This window comes from Schistocerca cancellata, chromosome 1 (genome assembly GCF_023864275.1).
Source record: "Schistocerca cancellata isolate TAMUIC-IGC-003103 chromosome 1, iqSchCanc2.1, whole genome shotgun sequence".
In the NCBI taxonomy this organism is placed as follows: domain Eukaryota; kingdom Metazoa; phylum Arthropoda; class Insecta; order Orthoptera; family Acrididae; genus Schistocerca; species Schistocerca cancellata.
The window spans coordinates 1,191,797,335-1,191,810,027 of NC_064626.1; positions in this window are offsets into that span (position 1 = coordinate 1,191,797,335).

Here is a 12,693-nt window from a genome sequence, read left to right on the forward strand (position 1 = left end):
ATTAGTTGCTTAAATATTACAGAGTACCTGTGATACACGTATCAGTAATTAATTTCACAAGAATGCTTACATTCTATACAATCCTCTCTAAAGTGTCTGTGTACATGAAAAGAGTTTGAATTACTTTCTGGTAGGAAGTTTACTGATTTTGCCTTTTCATGCAACTCTGTGACCCTTAATGAATTTATTATAATGAGCTGGTTGAACAGGGCTCATCCAGGCAGACTGGGTGTTGAGCTTTCACATTGGTTCTGCTGACATATTAGCAAGCTTGGTACTATACCTCCACACAGCTAATTATTCATTCTAAGCAGTCTACTACACAGCTAAGCAATGGCCTACTGGACACACTATAACATTGAGAAAATAAGATTACATTGTTGAATTGGACTGTTTCATTACTTAAATAAGCAGACAGCTACATCTAAACAGCAATGACAGTTAGGAAGACTTATAATTAATTGACATACAAACACTGAAACAACCAATATTATGTGAAATAATAGCCATTGTTCAGATTATTTGGGAAACTGATTCTGAAGTAGGTGACATAATTGCCAACCATTCCACACTCCTTTAATGAGTTGTTTTGCAACAAACTAGTCCTCACATATTTTCCAAGCTCAGTAATGCAGATTTTTGCAATGATAGTAACAAAAAAAAAAAAAAAAAAAGGTACCACTGTCATATACCAAACAAACTATTTGTGGCTCATTTCCTGGAATATTCAGTACCCTTTCGATAGTTTCTTGTAAGCTTTTTGCATAATAACGTCCACTAACCGTGGCTCTTTACATTGATTTTCTTGAGATTCACGAATAATTTGATTCCACCATTTAAACTCAAGAACTAATACTGTGGTCACTTTAGTTGCTGGTGAAACACAATTTTGTCCACTCTGTTAAAGGCACCTGATTGCCATCCACCCAGCTGGCTTGGACTGTCTTATTTGTCAGTGTGTGGTGACAAATGGAGGTCCATAGATTAGCAACGGCCCTGCTACTGTGTGCATCTTCATGATTCACCCACTACGGAGAAGAGAAGTAAATATCCAAACCATGCATGAAACAAGTGACGCTTAACAGCATTTCAAATAAAATTATACTTACAGTGAAATCTTACTGAAGTTACAGTCTGAACAATACTTATTCCCGACTATCGTAAATAACTGCATGGTCAGATAAAAGTGAAATTGGTGATTTATTTATTAGCACCATACTAAACCTCTGAACTTCTAGAAATGATTTTGTGCATTTGCCCTAAGAAGCCATCAAGGCTACTGGTTTTCAACCTCAAAATTACTAAATATTGATGAAATACACTCCTGGAAATCGAAATAAGAACACCGTGAATTCATTGTCCCAGGAAGGGGAAACTTTATTGACACATTCCTGGGGTCAGATACATCACATGATCACACTGACAGAACCACAGGCACATAGACACAGGCAACAGAGCATGCACAATGTCGGCACTAGTACAGTGTATATCCACCTTTCGCAGCAATGCAGGCTGCTATTCTCCCATGGAGACGATCGTAGAGATGCTGGATGTAGTCCTGTGGAACGGCTTGCCATGCCATTTCCACCTGGCGCCTCAGTTGGACCAGCGTTCGTGCTGGACGTGCAGACCGCGTGAGACGACGCTTCATCCAGTCCCAAACATGCTCAATGGGGGACAGATCCGGAGATCTTGCTGGCCAGGGTAGTTGACTTACACCTTCTAGAGCACGTTGGGTGGCACGGGATACATGCGGACGTGCATTGTCCTGTTGGAACAGCAAGTTCCCTTGCCAGTCTAGGAATGGTAGAACGATGGGTTCGATGACGGTTTGGATGTACCGTGCACTATTCAGTGTCCCCTCGACGATCACCAGTGGTGTACGGCCAGTGTAGGAGATCGCTCCCCACACCATGATGCCAGGTGTTGGCCCTGTGTGCCTCGGTCGTATGCAGTCCTGATTGTGGCGCTCACCTGCACGGCGCCAAACACGCATACGACCATCATTGGCACCAAGGCAGAAGCGACTCTCATCGCTGAAGACGACACGTCTCCATTCGTCCCTCCATTCACGCCTGTCGCGACACCACTGGAGGCGGGCTGCACGATGTTGGGGCATGAGCGGAAGACGGCCTAACGGTGTGCGGGACCGTAGCACAGCTTCATGGAGACGGTTGCGAATGGTCCTCGCCGATACCCCAGGAGCAACAGTGTCCCTAATTTGCTGGGAAGTGGCGGTGCGGTCCCCTACGGCACTGTGTAGGATCCTACGGTCTTGGCGTGCATCCGTGCGACGCTGCGGTCCGGTCCCAGGTCGACGGGCACGTGCACCTTCCGCCGACCACTGGCGACAACATCGATGTACTGCGGAGACCTCACGCCCCACGTGTTGAGCAATTCGGCGGTACGTCCACCCGGCCTCCCGCATGCCCACTATACGCCCTCGCTCAAAGTCCGTCAACTGCACATACGGTTCACGTCCACGCTGTCGCGGCATGCTACCAGTGTTAAAGACTGCGATGGAGCTCCGTATGCCACGGCAAACTGGCTGACACTGACGGCGGCGGTGCACAAATGCTGCGCAGCTAGCGCCATTCGACGGCCAACACCGCGGTTCCTGGTGTGTCCGCTGTGCCGTGCGTGTGATCATTGCTTGTACAGCCCTCTTGCAGTGTCCGGAGCAAGTATGGTGGGTCTGACACACCGGTGTCAATGTGTTCTTCTTTCCATTTCCAGGAGTGTATCTTTCTACAGCATTAAAAGGATTTCCATGTATGCTTCCTGCATGTACCATGAATCAATACAGACATTGATGCTGCCTAATAAAATGGGTTATTGCCACCTACTAGCCTTGAATATTATTCATAGCAGTTGTCTGTGGAGCCACAGAGATACACAGGCAAAATTCACCTGGACAGATGAGCAACTTGAACCTTCTGATTTGGGGCATACTAAGCACCAATAAGCAATAAACTGTGCCATGGGCCAGGCACTGTAAAGCACACTGACAACCCGATAAAATCGGTTTTAAAAACTTTGCTAATATAAGTCATTGAGCACTATTTAACATGCAAATGATACAACATTTCTTCTTCATATGCTTATCTCTACGTACCCTGGAGTACCTACACCAGATTTACTGGCAGAAACTTTGACTCTGAAGAGGTTCTACAAACTATGAGCCCATAGTGAGCCTGCTCCCTATGCACTGGGAGTACACAGTCCCTACTGGACAAATGTATCAGGTTAAATAGAACTTTTGAGCAGAACAACACTAGCGCAACACAGTTGAATAATGTATTTGGAGTCATAGTCAAGCTTTAGTGATAAAACACAGTACTAAAGCTGTTAGATACTTTTGATAATTAGCACTGTATCTCACAGGAGATATCTTTGCATTTGTACATACCATTCTATACAGAGTACAATATGACACTGGAAGACTTATGTAACTACTGCAAACACTGAGGGTGACTCACATGTTGCAGCCCTAAAACTGACTTATTTTTTAACCCCCCCTCCCGGTGAATCATGGACCTTGCAGTTGGTGGGGAGGTACCAGCGATACACATAGCTTTACTGTAAGTAAAACCACAACGGAGGGGTATTACAGCCGTAATTTTTCCCAAGGTCGTGCAGCTTTACTGTATGGTTAGATGATGATGGCATCCTCTTGGGTAAAATTATCCGGAAGTAAAATAGTTCCCCATTTGGATCTCTGGGCAGGGACTAATCAGGAAGACATCGTTATCAGGAGAAACAAAACTGGCGTTCTAAGGGTTGGAGCATGGAATATCAGATCTCTTAATCAAGCAGGTAGGGAAATGGATAGGTTAAAGTTAGATATAGTGGGAATTAGTGAAGTTCGGTGGCAGGAGGAACAAGACTTCTGGTCAGGTGAATACAGGGTTATAAATACAAAATCAAATAGGGCTAATGCAGTAGTAGGTTTAATAATGAATAAAAAAAAATAGGAGTGCAGGTGAGCTACTACAAACAGCATAGTGAACGCATTATTGTGGCCAAGATAGACATGAAGCCCACACCTACCACCATAGTACAAGTTTATATCCCAACTATCTCCGCAGATGACGAAGAGATTGAAGAAATGTATGAGGAGATAAAAGAAATTATTCAGATAGTGAAGGGAGATGAAAATTTAAAAGTCATGGCGGACTAGAATTCGATAGTAGGAAAAGGAAGAGAAGGAAAAGTAGTAGATGAATATGGAATGGGTGGAAGGAATGAAAGAGGAAGTTGCCTGGTAGAATCGTGCACAGAGCATAACTTAATCATACCTAACTCTTGGTTTAAGAATCCTGAAAGAATGTTGTATATGTGGAAGAGGCCTGGAGACACTGGAAAATTTCAGGTAGATTTTATAATGGTAAGCCAGAGATTTAGGAACCAGATTTCAAATTGCAAGATACTTCCAGGGGCAGATGTGGACTCTGACCACAATCTATTGGTTATGAATTGTAGGTTAAAACTGAAGAAACTGCAAAAAGGTGGGAATTTAAGGAGATGGGACTTGGATAAACTGAAAGAACCAGAGGTTGTAGAGTGTTTCCAAGAGAGCATAAAGGACGATTGACAAGAACAAGGAAAAGAAATTTGTAGAAGAAGAATGGGTAGTTGTGAGATATGAAATAGTGAAGGCAGCAGAGGATCAAGTAGGTAAAAAGACAAGGGCTAGTAGAAATCCTTGGGTAACAGAAGGGATATTGAATTTAACTGATGAAAGGAGAAAATATAAAAATGCAGTAAACGAAGCAGGCAAAAAGGAATGCAAAAGTCTCAAAAATGAGATCAACAGGAAGTGCAAAATGGTCAGGCAGAGATGGCTAGAGGACAAATGTGAGGACGCAGAGGCATATATCACTAGAGGTAAGATAGATACTGCCTACAAGAAAATTAAAGGGACCTTTGGAGAAAAGAGGACCGCTTGTATGAATATCAAGAGCTCAGACGGAAAACCAGTTCTAAGAAAAGAAGGGAAAGTAGAAAGCGGAAGGAGTATACAGAGGGTCTGTAAAAGGGCGATTCACTCTAGAGCAATATTATGGAAATGGAAGAGGACATATGTGAAGATGAAATGGGAGATGTGATACTACGTGAAGAATTTGACAGAGCACTGAAAGACCTAAGTCGAAACAAGGCGCCAGGAGTAAACAACATTCCATTAGAGCTACTGATAGCCTTGGGAGAGCCAGCCCTGACAGAACTCTACCATCTGGTGAGCAAGATGTATGAGACAGGCGAAATACCCTCATACTTCAAGAAGAATACAATAATTCCAATCCCAAAGAAAGCAGGAGTTGACAGGTATGAAAACTACTGAACTATCAATTTAATAAGACACGGCTGCAAAATACTGACACGAATTCTTTACAGACAAATGGAAAAACTGGTAGAAGCCGACCTTGGGGAAGATCAACTTGGATTCCATAGAAATTATGGAATACGTGAGGCAATACTGACCCTATGACTTATCTTAGAAGATAGATTAAGAAAAGGCGCACCTATGTTTCTAGCATTTGTAGACTCAGAGAAAGCCTTTGGCAAAGTTGACTGCGATACTCAGGGGGGGGCCAATTACGGACTATATTGTGGGTGATCAAACACTTCTCATCGGAAACACTGCAGGAACGTCTTCATGCTCCTGCAGTGTGCAGCTGAGAATTGGCATGAAGAAGGAACTCCTCGACAGTTGTGTTATGTGGGCTTCATGACACAGGCGAAATCTCTAACCAGGCCCTCATACTTGGCAGGAGACGCTATTTCCTACGCATCTTTATGTGCACACTGTTCACTCAAAACTGAAAAGAGTGACGTGACACGATCGACGGGCATACTAGAGACACTGCCCAACACTTCTGTGCAAAGATTTATCGGATTTTCCCAGTGGTTTCCATTTCGTGACCGATCGTAACTTACTTTCTGGATAACCCTCGTAGAATGAGTCTTACTACATTGTCGATACACGAGTTCTGAGACTGATTTCATTCCTCGCACATAAGTGTCACCAGGGGAGTAGCTAAGGTGGTAACTTGTAACAACTGTAAACAAGAGCTGTGCGTTTCACCAATCACATGTCAACAGGCACTGTCCAACAGTGGACAGGCAGCTGTAGTACATCAACATTGTTGTGTTATAAATCATGATAGAGGAAACATCTGTGAATCGGGTATCCAACAAATAATCCAGACCTTTTCAAAGAAGAGCTGGCAGGGTCAAATACAGGGAGCGAAAGGTGGTTTACAATTTGTACAGAAACCAGATGGTAGTTATAGGAGATGAGGAGCATGAAAGGGAAGCAGTGGTTGGGAAGGGAGTGAGACAGAGTTGTGGCCTATCCCCGATGTTATTCAATCTATATATTGAGCAAGCGGTAAAGGAAACAAAAGAAAAATTTGGAGTAGGAATTAAAATCTATGGGGAAGACATAAAAACTTTGAGGTTTACCAATTTTGTAATTATGTCAGAGACAACAAAGGACCTGGAAGAGCAGTTGAATGGAATGAACAGTGTATAAGATGAACATCAACAAAAGCAAAACGAGGATAATGGAATGTAGTCCAATTAAATCAGGTGATGCTGAGGAAATTAGATTAGGACATGAAACACTTAAAGCAGTAAATGAGTTTTGCTATTTGGCAAGAAAAATAACTGATGAGTATCGAGGTAGCGAGGATATAAAATGTAGGCGGCTATGGGAAGGAAAGCGTTTCTGAAGAAGAGAAATTTGTTAATACGAAGTATAGATTTAAGAGTCAGGAAGTCATTTCTGGAAGTATTTGTATGGAATGTAGCCATGTATGGTTGTGAAACATGGATGATAAACAGTTTAGACAAGAAGAGAATAGAGGCTTTTGAAATGTGATGCTACAGAAGACTGCTGAAGATTAGATGGAGAGATCATGTAACTAATGTGGAGGTACTGAACAGAATTGGGGAGAAGAGGAATTTGTGACACAACTAGAAGAAGGGATTGGTTGGTAGGACATGTTCTGAGGCATCAAGAGATCACCAAGTTAGTATCGTAGCGCAGCATGGAGGGTGAAAGCCGTAGAGGAGACCATGAGATGAAAACACTAAGCAGATTCAGAAGGATGTAGGGTGCAGTAGTTACTTGGAGATGAAGAAGCTTGCACAGGAGGCTGCATCAAACCAGTCTCTGGACTGAAGACAACAAAAACAACTTTTCACTACTAGCACTATGATACTCTCTGCACTTGAACACGGACTAGATCTTCATGAGCCAAGCTGTTTCGAGTTATTCAAGTAAAGGCATATACAACTTACATATTTCACACCAAGCCAGTCCAGTGCTACTTTAAGAAGCCACACCACACATTGCATTACATTCATTACTTAGCACCCATTATTCATAGCATTATTACAAAACTTCCAATCTACATTGATAAGTTGTGCACAAGCAGTTCAAGTGTGAAAACACATGAGGATTCAAATATGAAAGAGGCACATTGATTCAGCAACACTGACAACAGTAGTAAGGTCCATTAGGAAACATATTAGAGAGCCAGTTATGGTTTAAACAGATACAAGGAAAACCTTTTATGGCCCAAGAAGCAGTGACATGAGATGTAAAGATGTCAAAGAGTGCCCTCACAGTAGGCAGATATTTTTGAAGTATCTTCACAAGTTCGAGAAATAAAAGGCAGGAGGAAGAGTTGATTACGCCCATTGCTGCTCTAGCAACTAATAATGTTTATTGTATTTAACATAATGTTATTGAGCTCTGCATTGCTATTTTTGCATTTGTGTGTATTAGATTTTATGGTTTTGTTCTTTAAAGAGTGACACTTTTCCTCTTCCTCTGAGCTTGGCCATAGACTTAACTGTGTTTTTGTCATGTTTATATTGATTATATGAAAGGACCTGCCTTAATGCTGTTAGGTATTGCTCAATACAAGCAAACGTGTTGAGAAAAGTAAGTAGTGTATGTCAATTCTTATTTGTTCATTTAAAAATAACATTGTTAGGGAAAAGCTTCCCTCTAACTTCCAACATCATTTCCCCTGATGTGATTGACTGAGTGATTTATTTCCTCTTATGTGAATTCCCACTTCAACCTTATATTGGGTTATTTCCATAAGAACGGGCTACCATGGAAGTAACTTAAGGCACTGCAGATTTGATTGTATAACACCCATGCAACCCAATTACATGCTACTGCCCTGCATGCTGTTATTCAGCAAGGTTTACAAGAAAAACTTAGCTCTAACCTATTACCTGCTGAAATGTTCCTGCAAACATCTCTTTTCACCCATTGTCACCAATGCACATGATTAATTCCATATGGGAAGCAAATCTGCCACATCATTATTCCATTACCAAGGTGTATGTATCACAACCAATGTTTTATGGGCACTAATCTCTCTGTCACATGTGCCAGTTAGTTGCCAAGCCAGCCACCCACAAACACATCCTCTCACAAACCTGGGATGTCCTGATTATTAGTGAAGATCATACCAATGTCAGTCTTGTACACACACCAATGAATACAAGTGTCCTATTCTATCACTCGGTACTGGGGTAAGGAACAGTGAAATCATACTATTCCTAGAACAGACCCTCCTTGGACTACACAGACCTTGGTCCATTCTTGTCGGAAATTGTTTGTTGCACTCTGTGCCACAACCAATCTCAATAGTTTTGATTTGCTATCAGTCTACACTCACGTCTCGGACCTACCAGGTCGTCATAGCTAGCAGTGCACTAGTGTTTAATGTTTCTTCTTGCAACATAGTTATACTCACTGTTAAGTGGTCTGTTCATTTAACCTACACCCACAATGCTAGTCTTAAGCCTTTTATTTTATACCTGCCTGAAGTGCCTACTGTGTTACCACACCCGGACAGCTCGCCGGTGTTACTCAACAACTGTAAGACTCCAATTTTAGCCTTCAAAACAAATTATTAACTAAAGAACATGGACAAATCACTCTTGATCATGCAATTGTGCCCATCATTGAATGGAACGACAAAGACAACATACACCAAGTGATTATTCCCAGTGCTATCCTTATATTACAATGTAGAGATTAGTGGTCTGTGTTATTACATTTATGTTCCTTTTAAACAATCGAATTTTGTGTCTTGGCATGGGGTCATGCAGAGTCACTATAGTGGATAATTGTGTATCAAAGATTATTTGAACATTAAAAGTCCTGCTTATCAGGCACAAGGGTTACTTTGCAATTTTTATTACGAAATATAGATGATTACATATTTCTGTAAATCACAGTAATAGAGATTGTCTTTATCTGATGAACCAAGCCTGTTATGAAGCCTTTATGTTAATAACTGTGCTACTGTTACTTTTAAATGGCCCTGCACCCATAATTCTTCCCTGGGCCCCCCAATGATGCTAGTCTTGCACTCAAGTGTTACGGTCACCTGTAATCCATGAGGCCATCTCACTGAGCCTGCCGATCCCCCTATGGCAGCACCAACTCTGTTTTGACCACAGCCCTATGCCGTGGCACCCAAATCCTGCCGCTGTCTGCCTCAACCATGTCTTCATGCTGTCCACCAGCTTTGACAGAAGTCATCATCTTGACACTGACCTAATTTAGACAGAGTTGCCATCGGCAAGCCCACAAGATCCAACTTAAAGGGCCATTTCTCTGGAATGTTGTTACTTATTGAACAAGTTCTGTGTGTGCATTCTACACTTGACTTTCACAAATATAAAAACCAAATTAATCAATTTAAACAATTATCACAAATGATTTGTAAACCATGCCCCTTTTAAACAATTTGCTATCATTCAATCTCTCCAATATTTCTAAGGCCCCATGCTGCCATAAATGTCACCAAAACTTTCCATGGGAGTCATTTAAATTTGCATTCAATTTTACACTGCCGTTTGTGAAAAATGAAACACCAAGAAGGAATTACCCGAATAGTGCCACACTTGATGGAATTGGCAACAGGTGTGCAAGCAGTATGTGATACGTTTTGTAGTGAGATGGGGTACACATAGGCTGAGCAGAGCCCTCTCATGTCAGTCCGACAGGGTCACTGTTGCGCCTAGTGTAGTCGGTGCAGAGCTGTCACACAAGGTGGAAATAATACAGTGAGTGCCAGTATGCCTTGTTGACGTTAAAAGGAGCCATATTGGCATGCGAGTGAGTTCGAACGGGGCAGAATGATCTGTCTCTGGGAAAGGGGTTGACACACCGTGACATTTTGGCTCACACAGGGCATGCTGCTATGACAGTGATGCGTGTGTGGAAGCAGTGGATAGAGGAAAGTCATATGCAGCGATGTGTGGGGACTGGACCAAGGAACACAACCACAGCACTGGATGACCGTCATCTTGTCCGCATGGCCATTACGGACCATACAGCTTCACCCACAGTGTTGGCTCATTGCTGGAGCACTGCAACGGGTGTGAAGTTGTCTGCATCGACGGTTTGTTGCCGTCTGCTGCAGGTTGGACTGGTTGCATGCATGCCATTATGTCAGCTTCCATTGTCCTGAAACCACAAGCTCCTCTGACTGCAATGGTCACGTGAACACCGTCACTGGGGTGCTGAGAGGCAACATCTAATCTTTTCGGATGAGGCCCGTGCTTCAACGTGTCCTACAGTGACTGCCTCATAGTGTCCGGCGATACCGTGGTGAGCGAAACCTGGAGGGCTGCACTTTGGAATAGCATCGTGGACAAACACCAGGTGTGATGGTTTGGGGTGTCATTGGTTACAACAACTGATCTCGCCTCGTACGTATTGTGGACACTTTGAACAGCAACCGGTACGTAACAGAGGTTGTGGAGCCTAAGGTACTCGCCCTGCTTCAGGCATCTCCACAGGCCACATTCCAATAGGACAAAGCCTGGTCACGTATTGCGAGGAATGACAGGTCTTCGAAGAGCAACGGGTACCACTGTTTCCCTGGCCTGCACGTTCGCCAGACATGTCGCCCATCGAACATGTCTGGGGTAGGGTTGGTCAGCACCTGGTGCATCACAGTCCCCCCAGTAACTGATGTCACGATTTGTGGGCTCAGATACAAACTGTGTGGAGGGAAATCCCTCTGGAATGTATTCAGAACCTTGTTCATTCAATGCCACTGTGTATAGCAGCTCTAACTGCAGTGCATGGTGGCCACATGACACACTGAATAGTAGGGATCATAGGACATATAAAGATTTGAAAAGTTTGTCTTTTGTTACTTGTCATGTACCTAACCTGTGGTATTAAATTAATTGAATTCATGCCATTCCTTCAAGGTGTTGCAATTTCCACAAACAGTAGTATATAATTTGAAAATCATTTTGTGGATATGTAAAACAACTCCCATGAAGAGAGAAGGAAATGGTATGGTGAGCAGTGTTATTGGGAGGAAAAATGGGTTTTTCACATTTTACATTTTAATTGTCTTTCATATGATGTGCAGTACTGCCTCTTCGGTAAAACAGTGGCTGAGCCAGGGTCAGTGTAGTACCGGATGTTTTGCATAACAACCACACTCGGTCCACATGAAGACCATTCCATAGCAGTACTGCTGATGGAGGGACACCCACTGAAGTGCACCAATAGGACGACTAAGGAGCAGTCACAGGGAGTGAGCTGGATGGATTTGTGAGTGCATGCTGGTATTCAGAATGTCCTCTTGCCTCCAGCTCAGTCTGTAACCAGATGTGTCCATTTGTTCCTCCCTTTCGGGGGTGCAATGCCTCTAGTTACCTGTGGCAGCCTCCTTATGATGTAGTGAGTGAGTTTAGTGTAGTCCTTAGGTGTAGGCTTCTGGAGAAATAAAACTTCCACTGGTGAATGTAATCAATCTTTTCTTTCAAAGGTTTTCTCCCAACACCACCAAACACCCTGCTTCCCACTCATTTTCCCATCCTGACCAAGTCCAGCATGTACAGTATAATTTTTCAAGCTCTTGTGCAGAAACTGAATGCTGTTATCTTCACTACAAGAACAATCTTCATACTCTTTGACATTAAAGTACGGAGGCTTCTTTACTTCACTTACTTTCACTCTTACCTCACATGGAACCGTATTTTGGGGCAATTCTGTGCACTTACCAAGAATATTCTTAAGCTAGGAAATTGCAGACCGGCAGATCTGTGGTTTGTGAACTTCGTGTATGCCTGAATTCAAGCGGTGCCATCCCTGCAAATATACTCCATTGTGGGATTTGTTTAAGAACTGAATTATTAAGAGAAATTGCAACATTCATTCAGTGAACACTAGATGAAAAAACTATGTGCACTTTGATAACAGTTCCTTAACACAATGACTTCACAAGACCACTGGCAGCCTTGACGTGAAACAATCATCACTCTGCAGGCAGCAGTCAACATGTTAAGCATTGCACAGAAAGGTGCTACTATTCAGCTGGTTTCCAGGCCTCAAATAGAACAAGAAAGAAAATGGAGAGAAACGCCCAATCTTCAAATGTAAGTCTAAAGTTTTTCTTGTGGCACACTCCTATTCTGTACAGGAAATCCTTCCGCCGTTGAGAACTTCTCTCCGTAATGTGTTATTTATTCACATTCTCTCAATGCTACCATGTTTTGTTAATTCTTTAGTTACTTTTGTTTACAAGTTCCCTAACCAGCATTCTGCTAACTACTTGGTGACTTGTTCCATGACCAAATAGCTTTGGCCCACATGCTCCCATGAAATGTGTAGTGTACATGGTTTATATC